At 47.7% G+C, this 13,812-nt stretch overlaps 2 non-coding genes across 2 annotated transcripts; one reads left to right on the top strand and one right to left on the bottom strand.

Annotated features, from left to right (window-relative positions):
• Positions 1–5,137: 5,137 nt before the first annotated feature.
• On the top strand, positions 5,138–5,219 carry TRNAS-GCU (transfer RNA serine (anticodon GCU)). Its single transcript has one exon. It is a non-coding gene; the product is annotated as a tRNA-Ser (tRNA).
• A 6,549-nt stretch (positions 5,220–11,768) lies between these two features.
• TRNAN-GUU (transfer RNA asparagine (anticodon GUU)) lies at positions 11,769–11,842 on the bottom strand. Its single transcript has one exon. It is a non-coding gene; the product is annotated as a tRNA-Asn (tRNA).
• Between the last annotated feature and the right edge of the window lie 1,970 nt (positions 11,843–13,812).

Raw genomic sequence — 13,812 nt, 5'->3', positions numbered from 1 at the left:
AAAGAGAGAAGCCTCTTGCAAAATGAGTAGGTCATAAGGGAGAGGCTGTAGACTTTCCATGCTGAAAGAACCAGAGAATTGTCCAGGATGAGGTTGTGTGGAAGTCCTAAGTGGTTCAGAAGAAAGTCCTTGCGGGCAGAGAGGAGAACCGGGAAGTACACTACCATCTCCAGAAGAAAAGGAAACCAAATCTGAGATTGCCAGAATGGGACCACTATGACCAAGGATGTCGACTGGAGACGGACTTCGGAAAGTACTCTATTGATCATGAGGAAAGGAGGAAAGGCATAGTTGAGGTGAAGGGACCAATACTGTAGGAAAGCATCCGTAGCTAGGGCCGAAGGATCCAGACGCCAGCTGAAGAAGAGAGGCAATTGGGAGTTGAGGCAAGAAGCAAAAATATCAATATAAAAAAGGCCCCATTTTTGAGATAGAGATCGGAAGACGGATGGAAGAAGCTTCCAATCACTGGAGTCCCAAAGATAGCGAGAGTGCCAATCTGACACAGAATTGAGATCTCCCGGAAGATACTCCGCTGTCAGCGATAGTTTGTTTGACAGACAATACTCCCAAAGGCTCTTTGCCACCTAGATGGCTGATGTAGCGAACTGCAGAAACATTGTCCACATGAAGGAGAATGGAACACCAAACTCTGTTCTTTGTGAGGCTTTGGATTGCAAACTCAAGGACCTGAACTTCCACCTCGACAACCGCAACAGCCCGAGTCCATCACGCTCCTCCCCAACCTCACCAACCTTGGACTGAAGCAGCTGGTCAACATGCCCACAGACAGAGCTGGACACCCCCTTGACCCTATCTTCGCGGGAGGAACAAATATCCATTTCAGCCGCACCACCCTGCCAGAAACCCAGCCCCTCTGGATGGACCACCACTGCGTCCACTTCACCTTCAACACCACCACTGCACCTAAGCCCACCCTGCGACCACCACAAAGGAGCTAGAGCAAGGTCACAGAGGAACTCCTCACCACCACCCGCCTCCAAGACCGCCCCAGTGCCACGACCGACACCAAAACCGCGGCCACAGAACTACACTGCTGGATCTCCTGCGGCGCCAACAAGCTCGCACCCCTCTACCACCCCGCCAAACAACGCCCTCTGAAGGGTGCCTGGTTCACCACAGAACTACATGAAGTCAGACGCTCTTGCAGTCGCCTAGAGAAAACCTGGCGAAACCAGAAAATTATTGAAGCACGGAACAACCACAGGAGCCCCCTGAAGGAATACCACGAGCACATAAGAGACACCAAGTGGACCTTCATTAGAGACAAAGTCCAGACCAATGTGACCAATGCCAAGGAACTGTTCAACATCCTACAGCAGTTCACAAAATCCCCCAGTGAAGCCATGGATGTCACACCTTTCCAGGACCTCTGCGAAAAGCTCAGGTCATACTTCCATCTGAAGATCAAGACCCTCTATGACAATTTCAGCTAACAGATGATGGACACCACCTCCCTCCCCCACTGATAAACCAACCATCATGACTGGAATCCCGCCACCGTCGAACACATCACCGCTACCATGAAGAAAACCCACTCAGGAGCCCCAACAGACCCCTGTCCACTGCAAATATTGCACAGGGCCACTGCCGCATTGCACCCGAACTTGGACTGACCATCAACGCCTCCATCATGTCCGGAATCTTCCCAAATGACTGGAAGCGCGAGGAGATTAAACCCATCCTCAAGAAACCCACAGCCAACCCAACAGACCTGAAAAACTACCGACCCATCTCTTTCCTCCCTTTCACATCCAAAGTCACAGAGAGAATCGTGAATGCCCAGCTGACCACCTTCATCGAAGAGAGCTCCATCCTAGACACCTCCCAGTCTGGATTCTGCAGCAACCACAGCACGAGACCACCCTCCTCGCCGCCAATATCGACACCCGCTACTCGACCAGGGACACACTGCGACCCTCATCCTTCTGGACCTCTCCACAGCTTTTGACACCATTTCTCATCGCACTCTCGCAGCCGGACTTCACGATGCAGGGATACAAGGAGCCGCCCTCAACTGTATCCATTCCTATCTCTCTGGCTAAACCCAGTGGATCAGACTCCCTCCCTTCCTCTTCGAACCCACTGATATCAACTGCGGAGCACCCCAAGGATCATCACTCAGCCCCACGCTCTTCAACATTTACATGGCCCCCCTCGCCACCATCGTGAGACAGCATGGACTCAGCATTGTATCCTATGCTGACAACACCCAGCTCATCCTCTCACTCACGAAGAATCCAGAAGACACCAGACAGAGTCCGCTTCCAGGAAGGAATGAAGAACGTGGCAGCTTGGATGGAAGACAGCTGTTTGAAACTCAACTTAGAGAAGACCGAGGTCCTCATCCTCGGTCCCTGCACCTCTGCCTGGGACAACACCTGATGGCCCTCCACCCTTGGGAATCCACCCACTCGTACAGACCACGCAAGAAACCTCAGCCTCATACTCGACTCCTCCCTCTCCATGAACCGACAGATAAACGCCTTTCCTTCCACCAGCTTCAACTGCATGTGCATCCTCCGCAAGACCTTCAAATGGATCCCCCCGACAGAAGAAAGACCATCAATCACGCACTCATAACCAGCAGACTGTACTATGTCAACGCCCTATACACCGGAATCAGCAGAGCCCTACTACACAAACTCCAGACCAACCAGAACGCAGCTGCCACACTCATCCTAGGAACGCCTCGTCATGAACACATGACCCAACACCTACGAGACCTCCGTTGGCTCCCTGTCGAGAAGAGGGTCACCTTCAAACTCTCAACCCATGCCTACAAATCCCTAAACAACATCGGACCCAATAACCTCAACGAGAGAGTATCCTTCCACATACCCTGGAGGAACTTCCACTCCGCCAACCTCATCCTGGCAGAGGTCCCCCGCATCTGCAGAAACAGAACAGATGGGAGAGCATTCTCCTACATCACAGCCAAGACCTGGAACAAGCTCCCCGTGAACATCAGACGCTCCCCAACCCTGCTCACCTTCAGGAAGGACCTCAAGACATGGCTCTTTGACTGGTCCAGAGCTGCCCCCCCAAGCGCTTTGAGAACCTAGCAGGTGAGTAGTGCCCTTTATAACCCCTGATTGATTGATTGATTGAGCGTTCATTATCTAGGAATGAAGGGGAAGATTTACAAGCCCCTTGTGTTACTTTTGCGTCGCCGTTGCGTCACTTTTTGTGACGAAGCAACAGTATAAAAAATGCATCACGTTGCGGCCCATTTACTTCATGACGCATCTAGGGAGATGTGTCACGTGGTAAAGCCCTGTGCCACATTATACCTGCGCCAGGTATAATGTATGCAGGGTGGGCATTCCCACTCAGGAAAGCCTTGTAGAAATGATGCAGTGAAATCTACATGATTTAATTGCACCACTTCTAGGATGCCCCTGCGTCAAAATCCCCTTGCCTGCAGGTGTAAGGAGTGACGCACTGTAGTGGGAATAGGCCTCCCCATGCATTGCTGCAGAGTTACGTCATTCTTGCAAAACAACTCCAGAAATGCGTGACTTTTGCGCCAACAGATTAGTCACAATTTCTGACGCATCTGTCAATCCTTGTGCCATGATGCGCCATATTGTAAATAGGACCTTTCCATGCTGGCACAACGGTTTTGCACAGAGGCGCAGGGAAACTGACACATCCCTGCTCTAACGCAGAGATGCGTCAGTTTCTTGTAAATCTGCCCCGAAGTGCCTAACATTTTCTGTGACTTTCCGCCAATCTCCGATCTTTTTTCCCTTGAATGAGGTAAATTGGCAACGTGTTGCAAGTACATTCTTCTGAAATTAAGCAATTTAGAGGAAAACATACAGAGATATGTGTGGCACGTACGGGGATCAAACCTTGGAGTTCCTAACACCACGCACCAACCAAAATAAACCATGTTCATTTTGCATCTTCTCGTGACACTGAAAGGAACGGTACAACACACAACCAGCGGCGGCAGCCATGAAGAAAGGGTGGTGGGGCGGGTGGAGTCGCTAGGAGGCTTCGAGCGTGGGGGGATTACAATATATATATATATTTTTTAATCCTTTTGCTGCTGCTACTGGTTGTCTCCAGCAGTTTGCCGCCTCTGCACTTTATGGGTCCCAGCAGCCCCTGGAACCCAGATTCTATTGGTCATCCAATTGGACTGAGCAGGCAAGAAAGAAGTCCTGCTCAGACCAGGGAGTCTGTGGGGTTTCTGCAGCCCAGCTGCTCAATACCTGAAAAGGCCAGCCAAAACACATATGCGCACTTAGGGAGTGGAGTGCACGTATCACTTCTCCTTCCCCTCCCATGCCTAAGCCCCGCCCCTCCCAACACCGCTAGCTAAGAGACGGCAAATGTAAAATAAAACTATGCAAGAGCATTGTTCTATTTTAAATATGCTGGGTCGGAGCCTGTCAGTGGGGCAACGCTCCTCCGCCATTGCAGAGGAGACGCCACTGCACACAACACGCTTCACATTTAAGAAGAGACTAAAGCAAAGAGACACTTGGAGGCTGTCTCATAGTGCGATGCGTTTCAGTAGTAGGCCACTCGCTTTTAGGTCACAGGGTGAACGGCAACTTTGCCTCTCAGTGACATCACTTCCTCTCGTGGAGAGGTTTACTTTAAAAATGGTCTCTTAACAGCAATACCTCCCCGCCTCTGATATATCATTCATTGTGGAATCATAGTGACATTACACCCTCTTGTCAATAGGTTTAGTGGCATGAGTGCCTTTTCTTCACTTGCAGGGACCAAGTTGCATCTCATTTATACCATTTCCTGTTGTTGTCATCACTGCCAGTCAGTGCCAGGCCAGTGGCACCTCTCCCACTTATTTTTAAGATTCAGTGACGTTAGTGCCTCGTATTGTGAATGACCTACCTCACCTGCTCTCAGTGACATCATTTCTCCCAATGTATCTGCACTCCTAATCACACTAAAACTGCACGAATTATGAAAACCCTTCTGGCAGAATTACTCAAGAGGTGGATATCTTTTTTTATATTCATTCAGAAGATCAATCTCCTTATTACCCCACTTAATTTCCCCTAATAACATCAAGGAAAAACCCCAGTCACTGAAGTGCTGAAAAAAAAACTGGGCTGGATGTCGCTTTTAACATGAAGACGAGGTGGCCGAGTGGTTAAGGCGATGGACTGCTAATCCATTGTGCTCTGCACGCGTGGGTTCGAATCCCACCCTCGTCGAATACTTTTCTACACAGTGTTAAAATCAAGGACTGCCTCTTTCAATGTACCTTGAAAGAGAATAGTTACTTACTGCTCTCGCTGCTCAACTCCGACACAGAACACTAGTGCATTGAAAGTGCAATGGCAAACACCTTGCAATGTCCTGTGATTCTGACCAAATCACGTTCTCTGTGCAAAAAAATCTGACTTTGTGTAATGCAATCTCATGTAAGGTTCTCCAAAGGCCTTGAACTGAGTCTGTTCTACATATTTTTTGCAGTCTTTTTTATAGTTCGCGCTTTATATTAAAAAAAAACCTGCAAATAAACTGCATATATTGCGAATTGCAAAGTCAGCCTGAAGTGTTTGGACCGCTTTGCAAGAGCACCAGTTATACATTATACGTGACACATTCATTTTTAGTCACGAGAAGATAAAGTGATATGCTCAGAATCACAGTATGTTAGTAAACGCCGAGACTCGAACCTGCTTCCCTGTTCTGTACCAAATGAATCCAATAACTTCCTTTTCTCTCACTCCTCCATTCATTGTCCTTCCGGCGACCAGCTTTCTCCTTTTTAAAAGTGTTTTACTCATTGTGTACTTATTGTCAATCTTATTTTTACCGTGCTTTGTAATGTAGATTTTCCTAGTTATTATGACGGAAAGTCTTAATTTTATTAAAGACACGGAGGCGAGTATTATGCTTTCTTATCTTGCATTTTATTAAACAGCAGCCAAGATAAGTGTAAAACTACAGTTCCCAGAGGGCCAGGCAACAACTGGGCCATGGGAACGAGAAAAAACGAGATAACAGTAACCAATCAGAGGACACCTAATAGATAAGTGCCCACACTGACTGCGCAGCTTCCTCTTTTCGCTGAGAGACAGTCAGATAACAATAGAGAATAAAGGAAAAATAGCCATAACCAGAAAGAACGCCAAAGTCCAGGAGCAGAAGTCCTTAATCAGTGGAAGCCATAGCCAAAGTCCAAGGAAAGGATCCGGAGGAGGTGGAAGAACCAGAGGAGACATCCAAGCAGGAGATGAACGGAACCGCTGGAGAGTAGATCTTTTATGAAGCAGGCGGCAAGGCTGGATTCGCTGTAGGGAGGGAGAACACATGTTAGTAGTGTAGCGGCGGGATAATACTCGCCTCCGTGTCTTTAATAAAATTAAGACTTTCCGTCATAATAACTAGGAAAATCTACATTTTATGGCAAGACCGGAGGCTCCTATTATGCTTGTTCAAAGCAAATTAACAACATCAGAAGCAACAGAATGAATAGGCTTACAATAAAACATGCGGAAAATACTGTCATTGGACCAATCTGCTGATCTCAGTATGTCCTCTAAACGGGAGCCAGCCCAAAAGGCCTTAGAAGCCATGGCTCCCCGAGCCGAATGTGCTCCGAAAACAGAGACATCAATACCGGCAAGGGACATAACCCAGCGAACCCACCTGGCAAGGGTAGGGGAGGAAACAGGAAGGTGAGGTTTACGAAAAGAAATAAGGAGTTGAGAACAAGAGGGCGTTCTGAGATCAGCGGTCTTTTGTTCATACATTTTCAAACACTGTCCCACACAAAGTTGGGGTTGATCGGGAAAATAGGGATAAAAAACAGAGTCTAAGTTAGTCTTAGTGCGTCTGCGAATCTGGAACAGCACACCTGTAGGGGAAAAATGGCGAGAAGAAACATCCAAGGCTCGAACATCAGAAACCCTTTTGATAGACACCAAGCAAAGCAACATAGTAAGTTTGGCTGACAACATTTTGAGAGACAAAGCAGAATTAGAGGGCCAATTCAAGAACAATTTAAGTACAACAGAAACATCCCACAAAAAGGTATACTTAGCCAACGGTGGTTTGGAGCATCGAACACCCTTGAGGAGGCGACAAATCAGAGGATGAGCCCCAACGGGCTTATCATCAATGTGGGCATGATGAAGGGAGATAGCAGAGCGATAAAGGTTAATAGTCCGATAGGCCTTCCCAGCGCTGGCCTGAGAAGCTAAGAAGTTGATCACAGAACTTAGAGAGGTTGAAAAGGGATCGAGAGACCTTTCCAGACACCAGCTTGCCCAAAGAGACCAGGCGGATTTGTAGGCTTTGGAAGTGCCCGGGGCCCAGGCCTGGTTGATAAAGTGAGCAGCCTCTTGTGAAATGAGGATGTTAGAAGGGGGAGGCCGGAAACTTTCCAGGCCGACAGAGTGAGGGAGTGGTCCAGGATCAAGCTGTGACGCTCGCCTAGAGGGTTGAGAAGAAGATCGTCGAAGGATGGCAGAAGTACAGGAAAATCCATCGCCATCTCCAGAAGAACAGGGAACCAAATTTGGGCTTGCCAGAAAGGAACCACCAGAACCAGTGAGGATTCCTGGCGACGAATTTGCGCCAGCACTCTGTTGATCATGAGGAAAGGAGGAAAGGCATAATGGAGTTGACGAGACCAAACTTGGAGGAAAGCATCCGTGGCAAGAGCCAAGGGGTCTGGTCTCCAGCTGTAAAACTGGGGCAAATGGGAATTGAGGCGAGAAGCAAAGAGATCGATAGAAAAGGGACCCCATAAAGTTGAAAGAGAAAGGAAGACGGAGGGACAAAGCCTCCAGTCGCTGGAGTCGCGCAGGAACCGCGAGTGCCAGTCTGCTACTGAATTGAGGTTACCCGGAAGGTACTCCGCTGTCAAGGAGAGATGATGGGCCAGACAATATTCCCACAGACTTTTTGCTAAGTCTGCCAGGGGTTTGGACTTCGTGCCGCCGAGATGATTTATGTAGCGAACCGCAGAAACATTGTCCATGCGTAAGAGTATGGAACAGCGGATCCTGTCTTTGGAAAGACTTTTGATTGCAAAGGAGCCAGCAAGCATCTCTAAACAATTTATGTGCAGTCTGGACTCCTCTCTTGACCATGCTCCTCCAGTCGAGATTGGACCACATCGGGCGCCCCAACCCGATAGACTGGCATCGGATTCTAACACAAGATCTGGGGATGTGGCGAAGATAGTGCGCCCGTTCCACGCATCTAAATGGTCTGTCCACCATTGCAATTCTGTGCGGGACTCTTGGTCTAGAGCGATGACGTCGGAGTAAGCCAGACCTTGGCGAAGGTGCCTGATCTTCAAGCGTTGAAGGGCCCGGTAGTGCAGGGGGCCCGGAAATATTGCCTGAATAGAAGAAGAAAGAAGACCGACAATCCTGGCCAGAGATCTGAGGGAGATGACAGAAAGATGTAGCACCGAGGCGATTTCTGCTTTGATTTTGGAAATCTTGGAAAGGGGAAGGCGTAACGACGCCGCCACCGAATCCACTAGGAAGCCCAGAAATTCCATGTTCTGAGAAGGGACCAGAGAAGATTTCTCGAGGTTTACCAGAAAACCTAAGTCCAAAAGAAGACACTGAGTGGTCTGAAGATCTGTGAGGAGACCCTGCTTGTCTGAATTCAGGAGTAGGATATCGTCCAAGTAGATTATGAGACGGATACCAAGAGAGCGAAGAAAGGCGACCACTGGTTTCAGCAGTTTCGTGAAGCACCATGGTGCAGAGGAGAGACCAAAAGGGAGAGATGTGAAACAGTAGGTCATACCTGACCACTGGAATTGGAGAAACTTCCAGTGAGACTGGTGGATAGGAACTGTGAGATAGGCGTCTTGGAGATCCAAGCGAACCATCCAATCGTGGGGCCGAAGGGTATCCCTCAGATGAAGGATCGTCTCCATTTTGAAATGACGATACACCACAAAGTGGTTGAACCATTTCAGGTTTATGACAGTGCGTAACTTCTTGTTCTTCTTTTGAACTAGAAAAATGGAGCTTAAAAAGCCTGTAGAGTCGTAATGAAAAATTCGAATGGCTTGTTTTTGTAAGAGAGATTCTATCTCGTTGGAAATGAGATTTGCCATGTGCAGAGAGAACACGGGAGGAGGAGGGGAAAAGGTCTGGACAGGAGGAGAGTAAAACTCTATAAGATAGCCTTGAACCGTGGAAAGGACCCACGGGTCTGCACTTATGGAATGCCATTTTGGTAGAAACAGTTTCAATCGACCCCCTACAGGAGGGAAAGAAGACAGGCTTACCTGGTTGATTGGAGTTGGAGTTGCGATAACCTTGACGCCCTCGGCCGCGGAAACCACGGCCTCGCTGTGGGTAAAATCGCGGCTTGTATTCTTGGGTGTTGTCGTAAGAACTCTTGGAGCCTTGATTGTAGGGACGGCCGGAAGAGCGACCCCTGCCTCGTCCGGCCCGGCCAAAAACCCGAGGGGCGAAAGTCTTTTTTATAGATTGCTGAGCCTTGTCAAGAGAAGCGAAGGTAGAGACAAATCGGCTGATGTCGCGCACCAAATTCTCCCCAAAGAGAAGACCATTCGCCTTCGAGCCGGGGTCCATAGGAGCCAGGTTGGCCAGCTTGGGATCCAATTTGATCAAAAGGCCCTTACGTCTTTCGTGGGTAATGGCTGCAGTGGCATTGCCCAGAAGGCAAAAAGCACGTTGGACCCACATGGAAATGTCCTCGGCTGAAAGATCAGAACCGTCAAGACGGGCAGACTCTGCCATGTCGAAGATACGGGCTAAGGGACCCACAATGTCCAATAACTTGTCTTGACACGTGGACCATGCCTTGTCAACCCCACGACGAGGGTCCTTGCCAAATTTAGAAAAGAATGTAAGGAGAGGTTGGTCGATGGAAGGGACGAGGGTGATTTTATCAGGAAGGGCGGGTTTAGGACACTCAGACTTCAATCTGGAACGCACAGTCGCCTCAAGAGGGAGACGAAGGCGGGCGGAAATGTATTCACCAACATGGTGAGAGGGTAGCCATTCGGTCGAGTTAGGATGACGAATGGAGGACGGGTCAAACATAGGGAGACCCTCCGAGTCAAACACTGGCTCGAAGTTAAAGGAATCACATTTGGGAAGTTTAGGGGGGGGGGTCAGTGACGTCAAAGACATCAAATAGATCGTCAGCATCAGGCATATCATCATCTGTGTCCAAGATGGTGGAAATCATTAATTTTTTTGTAGGGGACTCTGTGTGCTTGGATTTTTGCTTCTTTTTGCCCTCGGAACCGACAAACCCCTCCTTAGTAGGAGGCCTGGGAGGCACTGCGTCCTTGTCCATAAGCGAGTGAGACTCGCTAACCATAGCTGACTTTTTTGATTTTTGCACAGAAGCAGAGTGTTCCACCTTGCGTTTTCTGCTATCCCCCGCAGAATGGGCCAAAACCTTGGACAACATGCTGACCATGGAATTTTCCATATTCTTTGACAGTCTTTTCATAGACACTTCCATTGCCTGTTCAACTGAAGTATTGATAAATCTGTGAAGGTCCTGCTTGAGAGACCCATTATCCATAGAAGAGGAATTTTCCTCAGAAGAGCTTTCATTTGCCATTGCAGCCAGAGCAGGGTAGTGAAGGGTTAATAAATGAGAAAAATACAGGGGGCGTGAACAAGGGAAGAGCAGGGGCGGGCCGACTCTGAAGGAGCGAGGAGACCGGGCTGAAGGTAGGCAGGCAGCCGGCTCCGAGAATGCGAGTGAAAGTGGCCGAGGAAACTGAAAGCGGAGCACACGTGGAGAGCGGGAAGACAGAAAACAGGCTCCGGCGCCGGTGAGGCAGACGAGCTCCAAAGCGGTAAGAACGTTCGCGAACAAGCGCGAAGACCGCGGAGCGGGCGAGACCACTGCAGGGGCGGGGAAGGGGGAGGGAAACAAGCGTGAAGCAAGCGGAACAACTGAAATGGAAGGAAGCGCACAAAGCGCTAGTCAAAGCAGCGCAACAGCGCGTGAATATAAGCGCATAAACCAGCAAGGAATATTAAGCATTAAACATATACATGCATAAATAAACATGAAACATAGCGAGCATAGATAAGAGAACACTTATCTGACTGCGAGCAGCAAGAAAAGAGGAAGCTGCGCAGTCAGTGTGGGCACTTATCTATTAGGTGTCCTCTGATTGGTTACTGTTATCTCGTTTTTTCTCGTTCCCATGGCCCAGTTGTTGCCTGGCCCTCTGGGAACTGTAGTTTTACACTTATCTTGGCTGCTGTTTAATAAAATGCAAGATAAGAAAGCATAATAGGAGCCTCCGGTCTTGCCATAAAATTATACACTTCACTATCAGCCTTAGCCGGTGCCAAATTCCATACATGGCCTCGAGATGTCGCTGTGCTACACCCGGTATTTGAAGTCCTGAAAGCCCATGACTTGGAACGCCATTTGACCTTCACACACTAGACAGCTCCAGGTAACACCAGGTGTGAATCAGACAGCGATTATACATAAAACTCACCGTTTGGGGGTTACTGCTCATACTATCACCATATCATATGCTAAATAAATGCAATTAGGAGGTGTCACCCAACTTCTATATTTTGTGGATAATGTGCTTGCTCTTTGCGCAAATCACAGTGAATGAATGACTAGAATTCTTCCTTTTGCATTAATATATGATCGCGTCAAATTTTACTTTCGTTTTCGTTTGTGCGGTAAGGGTCGTCTTAACTGTAACTTGGATATATAAAGAAAACACGTTGACATATGAAGTTCAGGTACGGTAAAAAGACTAACGTCCCTGGGTGGGCTCGAACCACCAACCTTTCGGTTAACAGCCGAACGCGCTAACCGATTGCGCCACAGAGACTGGCATTAGTTCCGATTTCACATCAATGTGTGCGAGAAAGAACTGCCAGTCTGTGGCACAGCGTTTGTTGTGGGTGTATGAATTGTTATCATTAACTTGATTCTCTTACCAACACCAAAAACACAATAGGATGGAATGCATATGACCTAGTCTTCATGTTCAGCACCGGGGGATATTCGGTGGGGAGGTTGTAAAGTTGTTTTTCAGTAGTTTATGGGGGCGTTTTGGGATTTAAGTGAGTTATTGTTAACCTGCGTTAATTGCCAGTAAAGCCCCAGCACTATTTGTTTGTTGGCTTTGTCGTTGCAGGTTTCAAATCGAGTGCCAATTGGACTTTAATGAATTTTATGAAGGTGACTCAACCTCTCACTGCTGTGATCTCATGAATGTCAGATGCTGAGATCTCAGGCCCAAACTTGTCTCTTTTGCCTCAGAGATCCCTTGCAGTCGTCGCACAATCACTAGAAATTGCCACAGGAGATGAGGATGGGGTAAATAGTGTTGTTATTGGTAGTCCCTTTAATACTCCTTGAGTGAAGAAGTCTGACTATACAGGAGGGAGGGGGGCTGGGATTGATGGAGGCCAGCATGTTGTGTGGTCAATGGGGAGGCCTGATTTCCTTTAGCACCTTTCCAGGGCTCTTCAACATTTCAGGAGAGGTTCATCTGTGCAGGGTTTATTGCCCGTCATTCTAGATTAGCATATAGTTAGCTGGACTTTCTGATAGGGGTAGGGGTGTCACAGTGCCAGTGCAGTATTCGAAGGTGTGCAGAGCTGCACAAGTGTCCCAGAGCATATATGACAGCGCTGATCTTGGACAGGTTTCTGGCCCACAGACTGACTCGTTTCTCAGCTAGTGGATTCAATTCTAGGGGTGTGTCAAATTTGTGTAATTTCCTTTTATATAAATAATGCAAAGCTTTGGAAGAGTGATGCAAAATTACACAACGTGCCTGTTGGCATAATTTCAGACATGTTATGCCATAATGCATAATGTGAATGCCGGAAAGTATGTGAGATCATACTGGTATAACAAAATTTTTCGCCTAGCCTATTCAATTTACCACAAAATGTATTCAGGAAGGTGGCATTTTGATGGTTTTGATGCAACCAGGAGACAGGCAGTTAATCGGATATGTCAAAGTCCAGAACCTGAGGAAATTAAAAGCGGCGGCTGAGTCCGCATCATGGGTGATGCTCATGTGTCATTTGAGCGACGCCAAGGTTATCCATGGGTATCAACTATTTCTTGGGCATGAGCGATAAAGGATCCATTTTCCCATGTATGCAGGTGGCTCATGAAGGATAAAAACTTTGAGATGGGCACTAAGCATTGCTACAAACTCATAAGCTTTTCAAGAAATTATGTGTGCATCTTTTGGTAGAGCAAAAGAGGGTGAATAATTATTTCTCATAGGTTTTCATCGTCCTAGCTCTTTCTGGAAAATAATGTTATTTTTCCTGTCTCTGGCACAAATTGATGCTTGTAAGGAATGATGCCTAATGGTAGGTTTTCCAGGTGTGCTGAGCCCTAATTATGTCCATGCACGAATAGCTGACTGGATCAAAGGACCAGTACCATTACAATTGTAAGCTACTGCCTGGATCAAAGTACAGATTGCAGTCACTTAACCAATACTGCTAAGTTTCAGAGCTAATAATGATGTCAAATAATTACAAAGAAAAACAAAAAATGATAGCTGAGATGATCAAAATAATGTCGGCCACTGGTAATTCCATATTTTATCGCTCACTGCATCCCTCCAAGGATGGAACCAAACTTAGGCAACTGGCCTTGGCCCTGCTCCATCAGGAACAATCCAGACCAAAGGACCAAGTCTTGACCCTCTGAAAGGATCACAAACATCATGTTTGATTTTTAGCCTTGTTGGGCCTCATGAGTGAGGTGCAGCTTTATTCTGGGCAAACCCATAACACTTGGTGTCTTTCATTGAGAAGAATCACAAAG

The sequence above is a fragment of the Lissotriton helveticus genome, chromosome 12 (genome assembly GCF_964261635.1).
Source record: "Lissotriton helveticus chromosome 12, aLisHel1.1, whole genome shotgun sequence".
NCBI classification, from domain to species: Eukaryota; Metazoa; Chordata; class Amphibia; order Caudata; family Salamandridae; genus Lissotriton; species Lissotriton helveticus.
This window is presented reverse-complemented; position numbering and strand designations above follow the sequence as displayed.